A 16,522-nucleotide genomic window follows, 5' to 3' on the forward strand; every position below is an offset into this window, starting at 1 on the left:
GAGAATTTTAAGGTGCTTAATTTGTATTTCAAATTTATCTCGTCCTCGTCTATGAATGGAAATCTACCATCATGCAATGCAATGTGTATCCACCAACCCACATTTGCACCCATGGTATAATAATCTCCAAATTTTCTCTCAAAACGATTGGAGGCTATTGCCCAACAAAATTTACTTAAGTAGAGATTTTCAAATAAAAACAACTTCGAATAATTTACAAAATACTTGTAACCATTCATAAAGTAGCTTTTTAGCCGAATAATTCTATATCTTAGTATTTAATACAAAATACTCAAACTATTGACTCTCTTCGGATTATTGATCAATCCGAATCCATAGCTTTACATGTATATCACGTAAAATAACGATTCAAAAGTGATTTAAAAGCCTACTTGAATAAAATATATTTAGATTTTAACCAATCAATTAGGTTGTTTCAAATCAAGTAATTACAAGTTACGAAACACTTGGGACAGTTGTAAGAGGATTAACAAAGAATTAACCAAGATCATTAATAATAATAATTATTTCGTACTTTAACCCAAAGTCGCTAACTTTAGAAGGTCCGAGCTCGGTAATAATTTACAAGGTGTTAACAGGTAATTCCATAAATTCTGTAATTAATTTATACAATCTACAATGTTTATTGATGTATTAATTATGTTACTAATGAATTTTGTTAATTATCGACTTAGCAACAGTTTAATATTATAATTACTTTGTAAATTCATATTTTATTATAAAATTGTAATGTACTGTATTGAGTCTGAATAATAAATTACCGAAGACGTTTAACCGAATAATAAAACACCGTTATGTCAGACTGATATTATATTATGTAAGTACTAAAGTACTTATTCTGGCCATCAGTCCATTTATTACCACATCACAACCCAGTGAGCCAATAGGATTTAAATATGACAAAGAGATAGATATAAACAGAGAAAGACATAAAAATGGTACTCAAATTATATGCACTTCATATATTTAAGGATTTTATTTAAGTCACATAAAACATCGCCAATAAGATAACGTTACAACAATTACACGTATATATTATATCAACCAATAATAAATCGGAAACCAATCTAATTAATAAGTCTTCTGTTATCTTAATAGCATCTACGATACGAATTCGTATCAAGTACTTTAGAAATAGCATTCAATAAAGCCGGCTATAATTGGAGTGTAAGATATCGTGTAAATGGAAAATACATCAGTGCTAGATAACACCACAAAAAAAAAAACAAAATCAGCAAGTACAAGTAACAATGACACACTTGATAATTTTGAATAACGATAAATAGTAAGCAAGAACTCTAAAAGCTATTTTTAAATTTAATATATCTCGTGATTTATACGATCATGAGATTAATACAGTTCATAAGAGAGAAGATAAAATGTTAGATATAGGAGGTGTGTCCGACGGGCGGAGTCGAATCGAACGTAAAGTTAAAGGCAACAAATAAACAATACGATTCCTTGCATCTGGCATAGTAGAAATAAATACTAAATCAACCGAACATAAACCATTTGTGCGAAGCCATGTTTGCTTAGGCCTTTAAGCAATTCAAACAATAAAATTATTAATGTTTATATCTACGAAGACAAAAGAGAAGAAACACCTCATGGCTACGACTGTCAATAATTTAATTTTAATAATTCACAAGAACAAATAACACTTTAACGTCGTGTTATTAAATGATATTCCATTTCGGAATAGGTTTACAGTTACGATAAAACTACTTATGACTGAAATTTCATATGCAGAATAAATTTAACGTATCTTCATGCAATCGTCAAAGTAAACGTTGAACAATACAACAGCTATAAGGAAACTATGGAACCGAACAGCTCACCTCTCAAACACATAAAGGTCCTACAAACTAAGACCGGGAAAGAAGCTCACAAATGTCACGACTCGGCAACCTCTCAATTTCTAAAACAAAACCACTTCAAGCGATTATACTACCCACGGCTACCGTTATATGATGAGACCGCTACCATTTGTTTGTTTACTGTTTTTCTTCACGAACTCAAATCGAAACAGATAAATTTATAATAAATTTCTTCAGTCCTCTTTTATCAATGCCAACAATAACAACATACTCGTAATTTTGGACAGAAATTACTTATTTTTTTTTAGAACAGTATGGAATCTATTACTTTTTAAACACTCAGTTTATAAAAGTAAACTTTTTCTATTGATATACATTAAATTTAATAACTCTCATAATTACCGCATTGTATTTTTTAATGTAAGAAAGTATAATACAATTCATAGAGACACGTTCAAACAGTAAGGGCACCAGCGCAAGCGCAAGAAATACACAATCTCGTAGACATGTTCGATTTCAAATTCACTACAGCAAAAAATAGGTCTTCGGTGAGCTCAAGCGCATTATGCAGGCGTGCGGCACGATCGAATAGAATACTGGTGTAGACATCGGGACGGGAGTTACTACCACGTACGTAGACATTGAGATGTCAATGGGTGATGTCATATCGATATGAGAAGCGCTACCTAAACTGTAAAATGGCTTAGGAGACTTACGAATCATTTATAATCTTAGATTAGAAAATGATTTCATATCAAAGTTTAAGATATATTAAGATAAACAGTTAGTATTTTAATAGATATATTTTATCAAAACATAGTGAAAAAAGAGATAAGATATTATGATGGAGGAATATCTTTTTTTTTTTTTTTTGGTTTGGGAAAGGATGGTTTCCCTGTATTTGAGTCTAAGGTTTTTTGTGTGTGTATTTACAGTTTAAGCTTAATTGGTATAGTTAAAATTTTGGGGTGCAAATATTCGCACTAGCTTCAATTCTAGGATGTTTTACTATAAATAAACAAATTTCCACAGTCGTGTTGTGGTATATATTTTCTATTGTTTCAACAGAATTTTTTTTGACGCGCATATTTTATTACAAGCGAATCCCAGGGAGAATTACAATAGAAATTTTATAATTATAGAAATAAAATGAGGCAATAAAAAGTTGAAATAAAGATGATATAAATAAATACACCTTCGCTGATTTAAATTCACAAATAGCCTAACTCAACGGTTACTTATCTAAAGTAGAAATCAGCCTTCTAGGATGCACCGATTTTTATATTTCTCTTATTTACCTTTGTAATGTGTTTTACAATCAGTACAATGAAGTGTACATATAAATAAAATATCAAAATAATAGCTATAATACCAGCATCATCATTTGTTACCTGGAGACCCCCCTCTCCTATAAATAAATATCACCATTCAACACGACCTAACAATTCTCGAGTCCGAGGTTCGAGAACGGAGATATGCAAAATACATTCAGACACATCATAATTTATTCGAGCAGGTGTAGCGACTATTGCAGTCGCAAATGTATATGTTAGATGTTTTGAAATCATTGCATTTACGATAATAATTTACCTAATTTATTTTACTTTGCCGAGGTGACCCAGCGTTTAGAACATGTGAATTTTGATCAAAGATAGTGAGTTCATACTGTGCAAGTACTACTGAATTTTCATGAGGTTATTTGTGTTCATCATAAAAGTAAACCTACATGTATCGGAGGAAAATTTGCCATATGTGTATACACCAAAACAGGAGATGTCGAATAAGCTCCAAGCAATGGAAAAATTACAGACTGTTAGTCTACTTTTCAATAAAAATCAAGATGGCTTCGTTCATTTACTTACGTTTCTGACATCACGATATGTCGTTGTGATAAAAACTGTAACAAAAGACGGTTAAAATATTAATATTTGTTTGTCAATTCAGTATCGAGTCAGTATCGAATTTAAGCTAATTGTCACAAATAATAAGGATACATTAAAGTTGTAATTGAAATTACTGTCTAATTACCATAATATAACATATGCCACATTTAATATCTACCTATAAATTCTTGAGATTTCTGCATCACGTTACTATTGGCACTTTCATAAATTTACTATTTAATGCTAAAACTGTTACTTTAATAGTAGAGTAGAGTATTTATTTATTAATTATCATAAATGCATATTAGCAACCTGGTGCTAAGTGAACTTTCTTATTCGTTATTTTATATCGGTCCGCAAAATATATTAAGAGCGACCGATATTTGTCCCAGTAATTATGGGGCGATAGCTGCATATAAAAATTAGTTATGGTCTCATTTTGAAGAGCTCCAGCCGTAGATGTGCAGAAAATCAAAGAGGATTCTTGTTGGCAAAAAAATAAAAAATGTAAACAAAATTAAAACGATTTTTTACGAACAACTACAATACTAACTGAAATAATGATAACTATTTGATATTAAAAATTTCATTTAAAAGAGGTATTATCATTTTGACGTCAAATGTAAATGGGTGACTTGCAGTTGACAGGTTTCGAAATTCCTAAAAAATCCTTAGACTAAACGCCAACTTCAAACACATCATATAACACAAAAAATCCTGCAAGTCTTGCAGCTACACTAAAACCACCACGCCTCTTGAGATGGTTTAGGTCTCATTATACGGCGCTGCCCAGTGCAGGTTTACACACGGTGTTTTTTTTTTTAATGCCGATTAAAGATGATTATAAAGTTAAACCACATGAACATTTCGCAATCAATTATAAATTTGACTCACCGAAAAACTGTAGCACAATATTTTTTGGCATTAATTTATCCAATTGTATAGTCAACTGGTAAATATATACTAAAATATGTTACAGCAATATAAAATTACTAAAATTAACTACAATGTTTTACCAATAAATTGTAAAAAGATTTTAATAAAAACTAAAAGGGCTTGCAAGATTAAATCAGATAAGTTGAACTGATTTCAAATTCAGTTGCACGATTTGACAACCACAAAAAAAAGGGGTCTATCATACCAAAATAAAATTAAAATATATTAGAGATTGACTATCAATACAAGGACAATTGACTTAGACGACTTAAAATAGCGGGTCATTCAATTAAATTCATTGCCTAGTGGTTTTATGTTGTGTCAACAGGGCACAGATTATATAGCGGACCATAGGAAGCAATTTACAACTAATCTTTATGCTAATACACACGAACAATGACATGACTGCGCTAAAACTATTATTGACATCAATAAACCTCTAACATCGTGAAACTAATAACAAAACAAAACGGAAACAATTACAATTGCAGGCATTTAAATCTAAATAATTTCCATTTACAAACAACCACGCTTCTATTTCATTTACTGGAAATATTTATGTTTCAGCGGCTTATTGTTATTAGATTACATTTGTTAAATGTAAAAAATTATCGTTTTCAAAGATTTTAAGTCGTCTTCCCTCTAAATTAATCATAATTATAGTACTACATGCTAATGTTACTGAATGACACGTTGGTTTTGAGGCATGCTAATAAGGTCATAAAATCCTACTGTCCTGGATTCAAAGTTCAGGCCAATATAAAGTTATGAGGTTTGATTGGTGGTTTTGTGTGCCGGTTTAAAGGACGATTGAACCAGTACAACTAGTCACAAGAGACATAACGTCTTAGTAGCCAAGGCTGTTCGCACTTTGGCGATGCAAGAGATGTTTTATTACAATGTCCGTTTTGGTGGCTGCTTATCATCAGGTGGAAAATTTGATAGTCCATTTATTTATCTATTCAAAAAACCTATGAACATCTAAAATTCATTAAAATTCCTATAAAAAGTCGGTAAGAAAAAAAACACCCGCTGGTCTTTTTTTTATATTAACAGTGTGATTATTTTGACGTAAGAATATTGCAACGACGCACAATTCTATCAAAATGATCTATGCTGAGGTACCTGACATTAATGATTGGAAAATATTGATAGACTTGATAATGATTTGCATTCCCACCATAAATAGTTTGGAATGCCTTTTAATTAAATTAGATTTTCTAAGCACTAACGCATAACGTATGCAACATATAAGTGGAAGATGGAATAGGCAAGTTATGATGAGACAGACTTAGATATATTGCCATATTACATTCATATTAATATTATGATAAATTTCCGTCTGTTCGTTTTAATTTATGCGAACAAAGAATATTACTATTATTTTAATAAAACAAATGCTTGCGTTTATAAATATAACGGATTTCATTTACTCTTGTATGTATAAAGACAAATATCAACACCCTATGTTTATTTTATTTTCAAGAAAAAAAAAGACCGTTTTATCGAAAGATCTGCCAAAAATATATTCGTTTTGAAAATATAGCTCTCTTAGTGGTAGTTTTTTTGCTCTTTTGATGTAAGTAAAATAAAAAATATTCTAGGCTTTTACATTTTACGTTCATCGAGTTATGATTTAAAGTTCAAAGTTAATTCAGAGAAACTCTTATCGTTTACATATATAAAACAATTGTTTTAACTTGATATCTTAGTTCATGCAATGCATTTTAAAAATCTAAAAATCTGTCAGATCATTCAGACCAATCAGATCTAAGACGAATCGAAGGCGTTTAAACTGAAACAAAAACAAAATGATGCCGTAGATTATAAAGACCATCTATAGAAATAATTATAGAGAGGGAAACTTGAAAGTACATTACATTACATTAACAACTAGTTATCGTCTGCGGGTTCGCTCGCGTTTTATTTGTTGATCGTCGTCGTTCGTTCGATTGTTTAGGTATAAAAAAGTCAAACAGACAGTCATAATATGACAAGAAGATAGGTATTATAAGAAAACAGAAATTTGAGTAGAAGATATATGAGTCTAATTTTTCACGACGCTTTTTGGTGTTCTAAATCCAAATTTAAAAAGAAAAAAACAGAAGGTTAAGTTTAAAGATGTTGCTTTATTTTAAATCGAGAACCAATTTTAACCCGTGCAAACTCGGGGCATCTCGCGAGTTAACATAAACGGACAATGTTTGTTGCCATCATAAAGCATTTTATAAACTCAGCTATGTGTGCAAGAATCGCAATATTTAAGAGACAGTGCTTGGCGATCGGCTTACTATTTACGGCACTTCGCTGGTCGTATTTTTTAATTTAGACGTAAGAGGTTCCATGTTTCTCGTGTTTAATTTATTTAGTTACTTATTTTTTAATTAAATTTAAATGTTACTAACCGCCTATTTTGTATTCATCGTAAATATTCCATTTTTTTTGGTATTCCATTATGAGAAAATTTTCAACTACTTACCACCAGTAGACTGTTACATAAGTTTGTATATTTATTAGTTAAAATAAAAAGGAATGTATCATATAAATTTATATGAAACTATATTGAATATTGATATGGAGGTTCTATCCTAACCCAACTTAGCTGTTCTATGAAGCTTAAACTTCTCATCAAGACAGACAGGGGACCTTTGAGACATTCACAATCAGGCAGGTCTTTCCAATTTTATACTTCTTTATATTAAAAATGGAACTTCAATGATCCGATGTTTTAAATGTTAATATTTATCTAGATCATCCACCTATCATTTATTTTTAAAATCAATCAAAAATTAATTAACAATGTGTACAAGACAGACTGACATGACATAAAATTAAGAACATTTGCTTTCGTCACGGAACCCTTAAAACGCATTAAAAGTTAGCAAATCATAAGTTATAAATAGAGACTGTGTAATGGAGCAATAAACCGGGTATTACATACGATATTATGCGCCCGCGCCAGTTGCAAATGCAATTTAATCAATCGTTAATGTATCGGCAAACAAACGGAGAATATTATTGATGGTATGTGTCTAAAACGTTCCTTATTCGAATATTTTATATACGACTTATACTCGTATCTGCTGACAACTTCACTCGTATTCATATTCTATAATTTTCATTTAAATAACTTATAAAAAATAAGGTAGGAGCTCGTAAATGTCCCAATGTTTATCAAAAGCTTCCTTTTGTCTTAAAAATAACTTTTTGGATCCTATTCCTCCATGTTCAACATCGAGGGATATTGTATGTACCTATGTATCTTAATGTGGCATAATTTCACAAAGGACACGACAAAATGCAGGTTTCCTCGCGATGTTCTTCACCGTCGGACACGAGAGGAGTTATTAAATAATAATTAAGCACATCAAAACTCAGATTAGTATGCCCGAATTTGTCACGTGTTCTGATATGGATTTACAAGTTCTATACATGAGTTTATTCAATACAAATGGCAATTTTTTTCTTTAAAAAAATAACGTGTTCCATTCCTCCGCTGCCATGAGCTTGGTGTTAAAATCAACCGTATTAAATTTTCTGTAATATATTACTAGAATACTGTCAGTATAGAATTTCCTTTTGTCATACTTGATAGTTATTGAAATGAATGATGAAAAATATAATCTTATTCACGGATATATTAATACTTAATCTAAATTTAAAATATTAGCGGTTTTAATTATCTTGACATTACACATGTATTAATTTATCGAGCTATTAATTTTATTTTAAAATATGTTACTAATTTTAAACGCAAAAGTTTATGCGTTTGTTTGCGTGTTACTTAATCACACAGTAATTCGAATGTTGTATGATCTTTAATTAAATATTTCGTTAATTTAGATTTTTAAATAGGATTTTTTTTTATTTGATGCCTTAGTTAGCTAACACCTAGTGCGATAATAATGATTTTATTTTTATATATTTAATACAATAGAGTTGAAATGTTATTAATAATATAACTATGTATGTACATTTATAACAATATTACGCTTACAATTATCATACGTAATTTTAAAGGACATTGCACTTCACGTCATTAATAATAAATAAAAAAATAATAATATAAAATAAATAATGAACGCTGCTCATTTTTTCCTGGTCGATAACAGTAATATATTTAATAATAACAAGTTACTAACAATCTATAAATACACATTTAATTATAAATATAATTATGAATATAAGTTATTAGTTGATCCGAATTTGTTTTTATTAGAACGATGATGTTCATATCAACATAATTTACGCATTTATAGCACCATTGATTTACATTTGCTATATAATCGAAATACCCAACGATTTGTATGTATTAAGATATGTGTGTATATAGAACTTTGTAATCGATTTTAACACTAGATTTTCGATTGTTTTGCTATAACTGTTTCAATTTTGACTTTTGCGTTTCCTTGTCACGGACGGGCTCGATCTTCTATTCGCTTACATTAGCAACCTGTAAGTTTCTCACTGCTGGGCTAAGGCTTCCTCTCCCTTTGAGAAGAAGGTTTGGAGCATATTCCACCACGTTACTCCAATGCGGTTTGGTGGAATACACGTGCGGCAGAATTTCGTTAAAATTAGACACATGCAGGTTTCCTTCACCGCCACGACACCCTCATCACGGCGACAGGGCGAGACTTTGGGGACGCAGCCCGCTTGGCTGAAGTCGGAACTGCTCTCACCGTGGACCGGATGGAAGCGCTGGGCCTGAGGGTCTCCATTTCGAAAACGGAGGCTCTCCTTTTCCACGGTCCACGAAGGGGACCTCCTCGAGGGGCAAGTATCACCGTCCAGGGGACGGTGATCAAGGTGCAGGCCCAGATGAAGTACCTGGGCCTGATCCTGGACGGACGATGGAGCTTCAGGCAGCATTTCGCTCAACTCGGGCCGAAGCTCATCAACGCCGCTGCCGCCCTGGGACGCCTCCTACCAAATGTGGGAGGGCCGGGATCGCTATGTCGGCGACTATATGCCGGTGTAGTGAGGTCAATGGCGCTGTACGGTGCCCCGATTTGGATAGACGCCCTCACCGTTGAAGAAGACCGGGGAGGAGGAAACAACGCTACGCGCACCTTCTCCCCCCGCCTCAATAGGCGCCACAGGAGCTAGGAGGGTTCTCAGTACCCCGGGAATCCCCCCTAGGAATTGGAGGCCCGCATAGGTGGGCCGACCGTCAGGGCGTCACGGTAGTATGCGAAAGCGATCCCGTGGCGCCTACCGATGAGACGGAGAGGGTACCGCTGGTTTTTTAGTGGGTATTCCGGTGTGCCGCTAACATCTTGGGCACCGGCGAGTCCTACATACCCCCCCACTTCCACGTGGGGGAAACGCGTAACGCGTTTTTCCAGCGAGAAAAAAAAAAAAAAAAGGTTTCCTTCACCGCCGAGCACGAGATGAATTATAAACACAAATGAAGCACATGAAAATTAAGTGGTGCCTGCCTGATTATTCCCCAAGATTCTGATCATGATTAGCAATCAAGTTATGTGATGTATAAATTGTCGTCTGTACATCTTCATGTTGCTAACTGCTAAGACACGACGTGTCTTCGTTACAATATTCGATGTATACTTTTCTCAAAAAATGGAAAGCTTTACAAGAGATATGTACGTGTGTCATTGATTTATGACCGAATCTCCTTAAGATAGCAATGTAGTGATACACGGCATTACAATATATCTATAACATAGTACCTATCAAAGAAACGATGGATGGATTGTATGAAAGACGATATGGCTGAAAAGAATGTTACTTGTGAGATGACGTCTGACAGAGAAGTATGAAGGAAGACATGCTGCGTCAATCCCAAATAAAAATGGGATAAGGGCAGGAGGCTGATTAGTACCTAATGGTTATTAAAATAGGTATATATAACAGAACCTAAATATCATAATTGTTCTTAGATTTACAAATACAAAAAAAATAGTTTTATACGCTTTTACTTACTTTACTTAACTTTTATACTTTATTGTACACCACAAAGAGAAAATAATTAAATTCAACATGGATACAGCCTAAATAGAAGAAGCGTACAATTTTAATTTTTTATTTATATTTCTAGTTAGGTTTATTTTTAATTTTCACTTTTACGCAATCAACATGTACAGCTTGTAAATTTCCCATTGCTGGGCTAAGGCCTCCTCTCCCTTCGAGGAGAAGGTTAAGAGCATATTCCACCATGCTTCTCCAATGCAGGTTGGTGGATTCACACGTGGCAGAATTTCGTTGAAATTAGACACATGCAGGTTTCGTCTCGATGTTTTCCTTCACCGCCGAGCACGATATGAATTATAAACATATTAGCACATGAAATTTCATTTGTGCTTTTCTGGATTTGAACCCGCACAAAAGATGTACGCATTCTAACCACTGGGCGGTCACGGCTCACATTTCATGCAATAATTTAATATATTACGGTTTGTTATTATTAGTCTGTATATATTATATTGAGTTTTAAAAACAAAATTTTTGATGTATCAAGCTTCATATTTAAATGTATAAGTTGGAATATAACTAAATAGATGACCTTTATTACTACTTTATTGTTAAGCATTTTAAAAGTTTCTTGCTTACATTTTTCATCAAACAAAACAAATAATCCACCGTCGCCGCCAATTGCCAGTCATTTCAAAAGCGAACACCGTTACTTTATTGGCCTGTTGCTAGAATATTCTATTTATTTAATTTATCCCGGCTACTGCGCACGGTCTCACGACTCAATCTAATAAATAGTGCCAGTAATACTGCAGAAGATATTCAGTAATAAGATATCCGGTGGCGAATATACGAGCCTGCTGGTGTTGCACGTAGAAAATTATAGTTTTATACCATCGCCATGTAAAATATATTAAAGTTAAATCGTGATGTTTTATTTGTTTTACAGACGCTAGTCTTGCAAATAAGGAAACCTGCCTTTCATGTAGTTTTAAAAGAGATATATTTGAAATGACTATATAATCTACATGCCAAATATTTCACTAAATAAATTCGTATATTCGGATCCGTTAAGACTTACGTCATCTAATATCCGGTTGCTATATTTAACGGGTCGTTATTGAACATAAGTTACTGATCGTATTTCAGTTACAAAAAGAGGATCCGTTACTCTTCTCTTTAAGTTTTTGACAACAAACAACGTAATGTTTTCGATAGAGACTGTTTTGGAATTACTTATGCGAAAATGACTTGGTCTTTCTATCTGTTACGCTTTAATGGCTAAACAACAGCAAGTTCGAAGCCTAAGGTTCGTCCTTGGGCCATACCTGATTTTAATCCAGGGGGTAAAGATGGGGATTAAGTCTCAACATTGTCGTGTTCAATATTATTAATGAAAATGTCAACTCTACTATGAAAATACTAACTCCTCTTCGAAATAGTTTATATTTTGATATCTACAATTTATGAATGGCAAAGGATTTCCTTTACGGACTTTAAGGACTGATTTCCACGCGGTTGAAGCCAAGGGTTCAGCTAGTGTAGTAATAAATACAATATTGCTAAATATCTTTCGAAATGTCCTAAGTACGAGTTATCAACCCTTCTAACGTCAAACTTATAATACAGATAACATTATCGTAACACTATTATTGGATCATAAACGCGACGCATTGTTTATGGTTGGAGCGGGACTCACGATGCAATTTCATAGGACATTTATGTAGACGATTTGTTGCGCTCAAGGCGATAGTTAAGTGGTCGGGTGCCGGTGAGAAGTGGTATGTCGCGAACAACATAATGCTAACTTTCAACTTGATTAGATAAAAGTACAGGACATATAATTTTAACATTACTTTTATATTTACCAGCATATTGTATCTCTATCGAACACAGCGAATATACCACGGTGTAAGCCGTTAAATTTATTTTATATATATATTACTTAATTACATCGGTTGACGTTCATAGCTATTGTCCCGCTCATTATTGCAATACTTTAAATTATATAACCTTAATAAACGGGCTATTCTAGCACATAAAATAATTATTCAAATCAGAGTAGTAGTACTAAAGTTTGAGATAAACGCGTTCAACCATACAAACCCCAGTTTAATTTTTATAACAGGTTTTTTAATGTAATGGGTAGGCGGAACAGCAAATGGGTCCCCTGATGTTAAGTGGTCACCACCGCCCATAGACCCAAGGTAAGTAAATTATAGTAGGAAAGACTTTTTATCTACGAAATCAAACATACTTCATTCTATTAAGCTCTAAGTTAAAAGTGCTATAAGCAACTTTATCTTGGGAAACTAACTTGGGAAATAAAATTTTGTCTTTAGTTACACTGGCTCACTGACCACTCAAACCGGAACACAGCAATACCAAATATTACTGATTGGCGGAAGAATATCTGATAAGTGATCACTATGCTGTGCAAATTAAGTTCGTCAAAATTGTATGCTACTTTTATTTAGGCTATACCCATGTTTTGGTTTTTTTGATTTCTGTTTGTGGTGTCAACAATAAAGTCAAATAAAGTAAAGTAAAGTAAGTGGGTAGCTTGTACAAAGGCCTATTACCAAGTATACACGATTAGTCAATTCAATCCTATCATATGTCATGAATCATATATGCCATAAGTATGGCTACTACTATTATTATTTTTATAGTTGTAATAGAATGTGCTTTTGTCTTCCACCTCACCTGATGGACAGTGTAGATAAAGACACATATATATAGACACATAATCAAATACACGATTAAATTTATGAGCTTTGTATGAAAAAACAACAATAAAAACCTATATATAATGTATGGTTTGAATAATATGGTTCCAAAACACGGCTCTAATATTTAAATGTTCCGAGCCTTCACGATTGTTTTAGTTAAATATGTATCGAACTAAATTTTATCATTCATTAACAAAAAATAATAAAAATCAACGTTGCTTATTTACGACATATTTCCTTCCTCGGTAAATTCAATTCTAAAGTCAGTGGAAGGATATCGAATGCATTTACATAATTAAAATTTACATTGAAATCATCAAAAGTAACTTTGTATGCTAATATCGAAATCATTGAAATGCAGCTGTATTCGTATTATTGTAAAATTCCGTCAAATAAACGAGTTCGATGCCTCTTAATTGCTTATAATATTCATGTAAACGACATTACGTTGGAAAACATTTTTGAATGGATTGAATTTCCTTTATTAGGATAGGGTTAGTGATTACGCAATCTATACAAAATGTATAGATAAAACATTGCAAAATTATTTCAGCAATCAAAACAAATAACAAACATCGATACATTCGTATCGACGAAATCTAAACAATCCCGCTGCAAACTACACACCGTATTACCGCGCAAATTCGCTGCGAGCAAGCTCATGTGCGTTCGTACTATAATTACGCTCTATCAATGCGGTACTGGTTTATTGAAAGCCTGCTTGAGGGGCGGGGGATATTAAGATGATGGCCGGCTTGTAATTTGATGGATTAAGGAACACACCCGCGGGCCTTTAACAACTTGTAATGACGCCTAAAGACGTCTTGATCGTACCGTAGTTTGGATATACAAGACAAAATGTCGTCTAATATTTATTTATTTTTGTATCTATAGATGATATTATATTTAAAATAATATGAATTAATGGAATAAATAAGATTAAATGACGCGTTTCTAATAATAAAACAATTTTAAAGTATAAATTATAAAATATTTCCTTCTACGTCACAAGTTTATTTGATCTAATTTAATCATTATAAATATACGAAGGATTAATAGAACACTACAGAATATAATAGAAATACTCAAGTTTCAGTACCTAAATCGTTTGCTTAATTTAAAGTACATGTTTACCTACTTTTATAGCGATAACATTGTCCCTACAATGGGTTGCCTGACAGGCCGACATGATAGAGCCTTGTAGAGGCGTGGTCGAGCTCGCAAAACGGCACGTGAGAAACTTAGAACGGATGAGCAATGTAAGAAATATTTACTCACAATATAATATCTGAACTTTCTTACTTACTTAGAGCGTTCATTTAGATCATGTTTCTGCTCATAGAAGTTAAAATACGTTGCATATATAACAATTGAATCTATTTCGATTCAACTTCCTTTTTCACAATGGTTTAATTAAGGATATTTTTAGGGATTTGTTTTAAAAAAAAAAATACTAACACAATAACTATAACAAGCGTCGGAAGAAACAGCCCTTTCAATACCTTCCATTCAAATAAAAAAAAGAACAAAAAACAAAATAGAATCAAGAGTTATGTATGTACATCAAAAATGCTCTGTCGTAAAATTTTCTGGAATAAAACACATTTGATTTAACATTTGTTTTGTAATAGGCCACATGTGTTGTTTATTTATATTGTTATAAAGTTCATAATGCACACATATTCTTTAATTTCGATTCCATATAAACAACTGTTAATTGTAAAAACAAATCCGACATACACAGAACAGGTCTAGAAATGGGAAACCTACCCAAGGCGCACATCAGGGTATAAATCAGCGATGACGGTGTTGCGATTAAATCCGTGTCGTTTGGAGACAGTCGAACAAGCGGCGACTCGTGAGAACATTGGAAGGAACGGTTAGCAAGCATTCCTTTACTAGCACTGAGCTCAGCCTCTTCACGATCAGAATTGTAAATTTAACGTGTTAAAAGTTAGAAACAGAACTTGGATATACATATATACAAATTTACTTTTAGTTTCGATATTTATCAAAGACATTAACATTTTCCTTTTTATGTATAAAACTCGTTACATAAATAAACATATATACTAAGTATATAATAAGACATATTCAAGAATTGTTAAGCGTAACTTTACATGTAAACGGAGCTATATTATTATAATTTCTACATCAAATAAAACCTTTTATAGCTGTACCGGTGCTAGGAATGGTGTTACAGCGACAATCGCTGTATTATTCACTTTCGCCGGCGCATGCCTGTGCTCAGCAATTGATTCCCACCGGCAGACGTGAATGTTCCTCCCGAGGCGGCAAATATGCTATTGACTTGTGAGTTGCAACGCAGTTATAGATAAAAAATACAAACATTTAATTATATAATATTAAGTTATCGAGTCAAAAAAAAAAATACTTCCAAAACGAGTTGTTACTAGATCTATTCAGTATAAAACAATTTTTACTAAAAAACAAAAAAAAAGTTTTAGACAACTTATATTAAAAATTATAATATAATTACTAGCACGACTAGGCACTTTGTGTTTTAAAAAAATACTAATCATTGTTAGTGGGGACGATGTAAGGATTTTAAGGATACCCATATATCCTACTCTGTTCTTTTAGTTGTGGTAAAATAAAGAAACTCACACACATTTGTACATGAATCCTTTCAACTTTACAGTACTTTTTGGGCCGTCGTGGAAAAACACGTAATACTTACGTATATTAAATTGTACATTAACTAGCACTACAATAGTGTATCAAATTTCAGCGAAATCGGTTTGTTGGAATGTTTTAAAACTCTATTTCAAGATCTAACCCGCAAATACAATATCGGTTGTGAAGAAAAACGTGAGGATACCTGAGACTAGCCAGGCACTGTTATATTTTTTGAATACCAATTTAATTTAATTTTTATTTGCATTTACAAGAGATAGATGACTTCGCTAATGTAATGTGACAAAGAGAAAATTATAGAGATAAAACGATGAAATTTAAAGACAAAGACTTGTTTAAACAAAAACGAACTATGCACCTAATTCCATAAAAAAACTGATGATATACATATAAAAGTTGCAGATGACATCGTTCGGAAAATAAAACATCCGACAAATTCGGTCATCACACGAGCTGAATTTAAACAACATTCAGAACAAATTAAAATAATGACATAGGAGTAGTTCAGTACGTAATTCGTGTAATAATCTCTCAAAAACTT

General features: G+C 32.7%; 1 protein-coding gene across 1 annotated transcript in view; it reads right to left on the bottom strand.

The window, feature by feature from the left end:
• The window catches only part of LOC125069175 (protein N-terminal asparagine amidohydrolase), an 81,211-nt gene that overhangs the window by 53,491 nt on the left and 11,198 nt on the right, over positions 1-16,522 (bottom strand). The window contains exon 2 of the mRNA XM_047678573.1: positions 3,701-3,735. The gene's annotated coding sequence lies outside the window, so the exon portion shown is untranslated. The remainder of the gene's footprint in view (positions 1-3,700; positions 3,736-16,522) is intronic.

The sequence above is a fragment of the Vanessa atalanta genome, chromosome 15, assembly GCF_905147765.1.
Source record: "Vanessa atalanta chromosome 15, ilVanAtal1.2, whole genome shotgun sequence".
Lineage (NCBI taxonomy): Eukaryota > Metazoa > Arthropoda > Insecta > Lepidoptera > Nymphalidae > Vanessa > Vanessa atalanta.